The sequence below is a fragment of the Lissotriton vulgaris genome, chromosome 5 (genome assembly GCF_964263255.1).
Source record: "Lissotriton vulgaris chromosome 5, aLisVul1.2, whole genome shotgun sequence".
In the NCBI taxonomy this organism is placed as follows: Eukaryota; Metazoa; Chordata; class Amphibia; order Caudata; family Salamandridae; genus Lissotriton; species Lissotriton vulgaris.
Genome location: NC_141693.1, coordinates 1814775445 through 1814783353, shown reverse-complemented (window position 1 = coordinate 1814783353; position 7909 = coordinate 1814775445). Strand labels below are relative to the sequence as shown.

The following is a 7909-nucleotide window of genomic DNA, read 5'->3' as shown; positions in this document are numbered from 1 at the left end:
AACTGAGTCCTGAGTCCAGTGTGTGTGTGTGTGTGTGTGTGGTGTGTCAAGCCTCTGTGGTCAGTGAGGGAAGCATTAGGATCATCACCCAGCAAGGATTACCCTACAGCCAGCAGAGCTCCCCACAGTGGCGCGTCAAGAAACAGGGAAAAATTAATCCCTTACCCTTGAGTAGTAAAAGACGGCATGATTAAGGTGCAGTGGGTACATCAAATTCCTGGACCCAATGCTGTTCTACCTGCTGCTTTAATTACCTGGCGCATTAATGACATCGGCGCCTCTGGCTTCACTGTTATGGTCTCATTTATGAGAGGGCTGCATCACGATTGCACCATGCATCATAGTACATGCGTGACACAAACCTCTAAGTCAGATTTTTGAAGCCATGCAAAACAAATTTGTGTGGCTTTAAAAACATCTGGGGTAATGCAACGCAGTGCAAATCACTTGGTAGCGTTAGTCTACCCTGGGTAGGCATTTAATGGGTGTTGTGTGGGTATTCCCACACTGCTCCCATGGATTTTGATGCATCCTCAAATTTACAAGAACTTTCAAACATGAGCATAAACCAAAAACCTACACTTCCCAGGAGAGGCGTAACAAGGAGAAATATCTCTATTTCTCCTCCTTTCTTCTGCTTTCTAAGTGTGCTGCATTGTACAGAACATATAGAAAGATACTTAGAAACAGGAATATGCCTCCCAGGATTGGTTTTGTGCAGGAAGGGGCCCCTTCCTCCACAAACACAACCCTGCATGCAACACAGGCACCATGGTACAAGGGTGTCTATGATGGTGCAAGTCTCCCAAAAGGGTGTATTTTTCCTTTCGCCGGGAAAAAGCAGAGATATGCTGGAGGAGATTTAAAACACTCTATTAATCAGGTTTTGCTGCAACATATTGTTTTGCTCTGCTAGAATGCTCTAGATGAGAGGACGGGTACAGATTTTACATTTTTTGTTGTACGAAAGGTATTTTTATTCCTAGTTTCCAAATGTGATCAAATGGTGTAATCCTGATTATACTTGATGTCACTTTATGTCGTTGTTCCTCAGGTTGTATTATCTAACCAAAAAATGGAAGAGCCTAGAGGCGACTCATTTTGCATGATTCAAAATATACATGCATTCATGTATTAATTTGTTTATATTTGGTGCACGGAGATACTGTGAGACTCCAAGATCAGTGAGCAAAGTCTGCAAGAAGTTACTAAATATTGCTTGCTACAAGTTGTGAACACACACACACATTGACAAAAAAACATAAAATGGTCACCTTTACATCGGCTTGAGGCCCATAACAAAAGCTGTTTCGCCCAGAAGGTGGAATTGACCCACTCTGTCGCTAGACAGCTACAGGTTTGAAGCCTGCACCTCAGACCACTGAGGTTCATCCGGGCAAAGAAACAATAGAGACAAACAGGTATATAGATCACAAGAATACACACTCTTTTACAGATAGGGTGCGGGCCTAAATTTGTAATCCGCCTAGCTGTCATTGTCATCTTCATTGTTTATTGCAGTTCTGGGCTCAGCTCTATGTTTGATTGCCTTTATTTTCCTGCACTGACTGAGTCAAAAGTTCAGGATATGAACCTTTATCCATATGCAAAATAGATCCAGGCTTTCTGGGTAAATGAGACTTGCTATCAGTCTGCTTGTAATGTGGACAAAGTTCAGATAATTCATTGCTAATGTCAGAGTTAACAACAATAGAAGAGGAAAGGCTGTGCTGATTTGAAGTTACAGAACACAGATTAAACAGACGTTTTCAAAGTCTTACTCTGTTCTCTCACTCTATGTAGTACACATACTCCTGTTATTATACACTTTAAATATCACTTCTCCTTTGGTTATCATGGCAGCAGTGGCCTAGTAGGACAGGCCGTTCTGAACTGTGCGGCGGATGTGACCTCACTTTGGGCTAAGTCCAGGCTGTGATATTTGGCATTTGTATAAAGGAGCTAGTGTTTGCTCCACCCTTCCTACATGACTTGTGTAAAGGAAAGACAGGACACCACAGCTTGTCTGGTGTAAAGAAAGGCCAAGACACAACAACAGGACTTGTGGAAAGTCCAAGACACCACAACATGACTCGTGAACAGGAAACCCCGACACGTGCTATTTGTAAAGACAAGTGATGCTGAGGTGTAGGTTTATTTATTAATAAATCTAAACATTTCTTGACATACCCGTTTCTACATCAGACATCAGATTTAGGTTTTCTGCATTTGCCTTTTCTTGGAGGATTTGTAGTAGTTCCTCTTGGTAACCGTTCCTCTTGGATGTGCCTCTCGAGGCCTTCTCGCCCTAGGCAGAGTTACTTGCAGAGACCATAGGCTGGTCTTTCTGTACGTGGGGGGCCTGGCTGTAAATATACCGGGTGATTTCATGGTGTCAAACATGCAACACTCTTGTCCTGTATTTTTCTTCAATAACCTAATGCATTCTGGGAAATGTAGTTCTGCATAACTCCAATTGAGGTAAGGCACCTGCGAACTGTGCTTTGTTAAAGAAAAGCCTGGGGCTTAATCACTTCAGTCTTGGTGACCTGGAATCATCTAGTAAAACTGTCCGTCTCTCAGCAGTGGTGTGAGCTGGGAGGAGGTGCAGGGGGGTGTAGGCAGTGTTTTAAGTGGGCAAAAATAAGTAAAGGTACTCATTAAATTCAGTTGGGGCGTGGCTAATGGGCGGGGTTAAAGGCGGAGCGAGACATGATACAAAACACTTCATACAGACCAAGAGCGCGTAACAGTGTATCATCAGGAACAGTTTTTAGTATTGTGCTTTGCACTCTGCTTTGGCATTAATTTGCTATTTTTATAATGCTGCATTCTGCTATTCATCATTTAGTGTTTATTTAAACCTTTCCTATGTGCAGGCCTTGGGTGATCTTTGGGCTTATTCACTTATTTCCCTCCTAACAAAATTACGAAATAGCATGAAATAAGATAAATAAATACCAGCCGTCCACTCATTAGGTACTCTCTCTCCACAAGTTAGGATGCAGCTGTACAGCTGATGTCAGAGTAAGCGTGTACCAAGGGCACTCAATGGACCATTCCACCCTCAGCCACACCTGAACTCTTGAATGGGATTCACTGGCAATGTCCTTGTCTGGTTCTCCTGCTGCCTATGCAACTGACATCACTTCATTCACCGAGGTCCGAGAAGATTCTTACCATCAGTTGTGTCCACCATAATTAAATCTTCTCCAAGTTAACTTCAGCCTCTACATGGACCCCTCCACTGCAGTTTGTCAATGCTTGTACTGTGCAAATGCCATATCCATACATAAACACACCCATACTGTCATAGAGGGGGCTAAAATGAGGGATTATTTGTAACAGCCCATATTCCCCCGGCGGGGGGCACCTCAGAGAGGACCCCCCGGCAAAGAACAACCCCAAAATGGTCAGTGCAGTGACCTAACTAAGTCCTAAGACCAATGTGTGTGTGGTGTGTCAAGCCTCTGTGGTCAGTGAGGGAAGCATTAGGATCATCACCCAGCAAGGATTACCCTACAGCCAGCAGAGCTCCCCACAGTGGCGAATCAAGAAACAGGAAACAATGAATCCCTTACCCTTGAGGATTAAAAGACGGCATGATTAAGGTGCAGTGGGTACATCAAATTCCTGGACCCAATGCTGTTCTACCTGCTGCTTTAATTACCTGCTGCATTAATGACATTGACGCCTCTGGCATCACTGTTATGGTCTCATTTATGAGAGGACTGCATCACGATTGCACCATGCAAATTGTACATGCGTGACACAAACCTCTAAGTCAGTCTTTTGAAGCCATGCAAAACAAATTTGTGTGGCAGTAAAAAAATCTGGGGTAATGCAACGCAGAGCAAATCACTTGGTAGCGTTACTCTACCCTGGGTAGGCATTTACTGGCTGTTGTGTGGGTCTTCCCACACTTCTCCCATGGATTTTTATGCATCCTCAAATTTACAAGAACTTTCAAACATGAGCATAAGCCAAAAACGTACACTTCCCAGGAGAGGCGTAACAAGGAGAAATATCTCTATTTCTCCTCTTTTCTTCTGCTTTCTAAGGGTGCTGCATTGTACAGAACACTTTGAAAGACACTTAGAAACAGGAATATGCCTCCCAGGATTGGTTTTGTACAGGAAGGGGCACCTTCCTGCACAAACACAACCCTGTATGCAACACAGGCACCATGGTACAAGGGTGTCTATGATGGTGCAATTCTCCCAAAAGTGTGTCTTTTTCCCTTCGCCGGGAAGCAAGCAGAGATATACTGGAGGAGATTTAAAACACTCTATTAATCAGGTTTTGCTGCAACATATTGTTTTGCTCTGCTGGAATGCTCTAGATGAGAGGACGGGTACAGATTTTACATTTTTTGTTGTACGAAAGGTATTTTTATTCCTAGTTTACAAATGTGATCAAATGGTGTAATCCTGATTATACATGATGTCACTTTATGTTGTTGTTCCTCAGGGTGTATTATCTAACCAAAAAAATGGAAGAGCCTAGAGGCGACTCATTTTGCATGATTCAAAATATACATGCATTCATGTATTAATTTGTTTATATTTGGTGCACAGAGATACTGTGAGATTCCAAGATCAGTGAGCAAAGTCTGCAAGAAGTTACTAAATATTACTTGCTACAAGTTGTGAACACACACACACATTGACAAAAAAACATAAAATGGTCACCTTTACATCGGCTTGAGGCCCATAACAAAAGCTGTTTCGCCCAGAAGGTGGAATTGAACCACTCTGTCGCTAGACAGCTACGGGTTTGAAGCCTGCACCTCAGACCACTGAGGTTCATCCGGGCAAAGAAACAATAGAGACAAACAGGTATATACATCACAAGAATACACACTCTTTTACAGATAGGGTGCGGGCCTAAATTTGTAATCCGCCTAGCTGTCATTGTCATCTTCATTGTTTATTGCAGTTCTGGGCTCAGCTCTATGTTTGATTGCCTTTATTTTCCTGCACTGACTGAGTCAAAAGTTCAGGTTATGAACCTTTATCCATATGCAAAATAGATCCAGGCTTTCTGGGTAAATGAGACTTGCTATCAGTCTGCTTGTAATGTGGACAAAGTTCAGATAATTCATTGCTAATGTCAGAGTTAACAACAATAGAAGAGGAAAGGCTGTGCTGATTTGAAGTTACAGAACACAGATTAAACAGACGTTTTCAAAGTCTTACTCTGTTCTCTCACTCTATGTAGTACACATACTCCTGTTATTATACACTTTAAATATCACTTCTCCTTTGGTTATCATGGCAGCAGTGGCATAGTAGGACAGGCCGTTCTGAACTGTGCGGCGGATGTGACCTCACTTTGGGCTAAGTCCAGGCTGTGATATTTGGCATTTGTATAAAGGAGCTTGTGTTTGCTCCACCCTTCCTACATGACTTGTGTAAAGGAAAGACAGGACACCACAGCTTGTCTGGTGTAAAGAAAGGCCAAGACACAACAACAGGACTTGTGCAAAGTCCAAGACACCACAACATGACTCGTGAACAGGAAACCCCGACACATGCTATTTGTAAAGACAAGTGATGCTGAGGTGTAGGTTTATTTATTAATAAATCTAAACATTTCTTGACATTCCCGTTTCTACATCAGACATCAGATTTAGGTTTTCTGCATTTTCCTTTTCTTGGAGGATTTGTAGTAGTTCCTCCTGGTAACCGTTCCTCTTGGATGTGCCGCTCGAGGCCTTCTCGCCCTAGGCAGAGTTACTTGCAGAGACCATAGGCTGGTCTTTCTGTACGTGGGGGGCCTGGCTGTAAATATACCGGGTGATTTCATGGTGTCAAACATGCAACACTCTTGTCCTGTTTTTTTCTTCAATAACCTGATGCATTCTGGGAAATGTAGTTCCACGTCACTCCAATTGAGGTAAGACACTTGCGAACTGTGCTTTGTTAAAGAAAAGCCTGGGGCTTAAACACTTCAGTCTTGGTGACCTGGAATCATCTAGTAAAAATGTCCGTCTCTCAGCAGTGGTGTGAGCTGGGAGGAGGTGCGGGGGGTGGTGTAGGCAGTGCTTTAAGTGGGCAAAAATAAGTAAACGTACTCATTAAATTCAGTTAGGGGCGTGGCTAATGGGCGGGGTTAAAGGCGGAGCGAGACATGATACAAAAACACAGCATACAGACCAAGAGCGCGTAACAGTGTATCATCAGGAACAGTTTTTGGTATTGTGCTTTGCACTCTGCTTTGGCATTAATTTGCTATTTTTATAATGCTGCATTCTGCTATTCATCATTTAGTGTTTATTTAAACCTTTCCTATGTGCAGGCCTTGGGTGATCTTTGGGCTTATTCACTTATTTCCCTCCTAACAAAATTACGAAATAACATGAAATAAGATAAATAAATACCAGCGGTCCACTCATTAGGTACTCTCTCTCCACAAGTTAGGATGCAGCTGTACAGCTGATGTCAGAGTAAGCGTGTACCAAGGGCACTCAATGGACCATTCCACCCTCAGCCACACCTGAACTCTTGAATGGGATTCCCTGGCAATGTCCTTGTCTGGTTCTCCTGCTGCCTATGCAACTGACATCACTTCATTCACCGAGGTCCGAGAAGATTCTTACCATCAGTTGCGTCCACCATAATTAAATCTTCTCCAAGTCACCTTCAGCCTCTACATGGAGCCCTCCACTGCAGTTTGTCAATGCTTGTGCTGTACAAATGCCATATCCATACATAAACACACCCATACTGTCATAGAGGGGGCTACAATGAGGGATTATTTGTAACAGTCCATATTCACCCGGCGGGGGGCACCTCAGAGAGGACCCCCCGGCAGAGAACAACCCCTAAATGATCAGTGCAGTGACCTAACTGAGTCCTGAGTCCAGTGTGTGTGTGTGGTGTGTCAAGCCTCTGTGGTCAGTGAGGGAAGCATTAGGATCATCACCCAGCAAGGATTACCCTACAGCCAGCAGAGCTCCCCACAGTGGCGCGTCAAGAAACAGGGAAAAATGAATCCCTTACCCTTGAGGATTAAAAGACGGCATGATTAAGGTGCAGTGGGTACATCAAATTCCTGGACCCAATGCTGTTCTACCTGCTGCTTTAATTACCTGCTGCATTAATGACATCGGCGCCTCTGGCTTCCCTCTCATTTATGAGAGGGCTGCATCATGATTGCACCATGCAAATTGTATATGCGTGACACAAACCTCTAAGTCAGACTTTTGAAGCCATGCAAAACAAATTTGTGTGGCTTTTAAAAAATCTGGGGTAATGCAACGCAGAGCAAATCACTTGGTAGCGTTACTCTACCCTGGGTAGGCATTTAATGGGTGTTGTGTGGGTATTCCCACACTGCTCCCATGGATTTTTATGCATCCTCAAATTTACAAGAATTTTCAAACATGAGCATAAGCCAAAAACGTACACTCCCCAGGAGAGGCGTAACAAGGAGAAATATCTCTATTTCTCCTCGTTTCTTCTGCTTTCTAAGGGTGCTGCATTGTACAGAACACATAGAAAGACACTTAGAAACAGGAATATGCCTCCCAGGATTGGTTTTGTACAGGAAGGGGCACCTTCCTGCACAAACACAACCCTGCATGCAACACAGGCACCATGGTGCAAGGGTGTCTATGATGGTGCAATTCTCCCAAAAGTGTGTCTTTTTCCCTTCGCCGGGAAGCAAGCAGAGATATACTGGAGGAGATTTAAAACACTCTATTAATCAGGTTTTGCTGCAACATATTGTTTTGCTCTGCTAGAATGCTCTAGATGAGAGGACGGGTACAGATTTTACATTTTTTGTTGTACGAAAGGTATTTGTATTCCTAGTTTACAAATGTGATCAAATGGTGTAATCCTGATTATACATGATGTCACTTTATGTTGTTGTTCCTCAGGGTGTATTATCTAACCAAAAAATG

At 43.3% G+C, this 7909-nt stretch overlaps 2 non-coding genes across 2 annotated transcripts; both read right to left on the bottom strand.

The window, feature by feature from the left end:
* Positions 1–1311: 1311 nt before the first annotated feature.
* TRNASTOP-UCA (transfer RNA opal suppressor (anticodon UCA)) lies at positions 1312–1398 on the bottom strand. The gene has a single exon. It is a non-coding gene; the product is annotated as a tRNA-Sec (tRNA).
* A 3330-nt stretch (positions 1399–4728) lies between these two features.
* On the bottom strand, positions 4729–4815 carry TRNASTOP-UCA (transfer RNA opal suppressor (anticodon UCA)). Its single transcript has one exon. It is a non-coding gene; the product is annotated as a tRNA-Sec (tRNA).
* Between the last annotated feature and the right edge of the window lie 3094 nt (positions 4816–7909).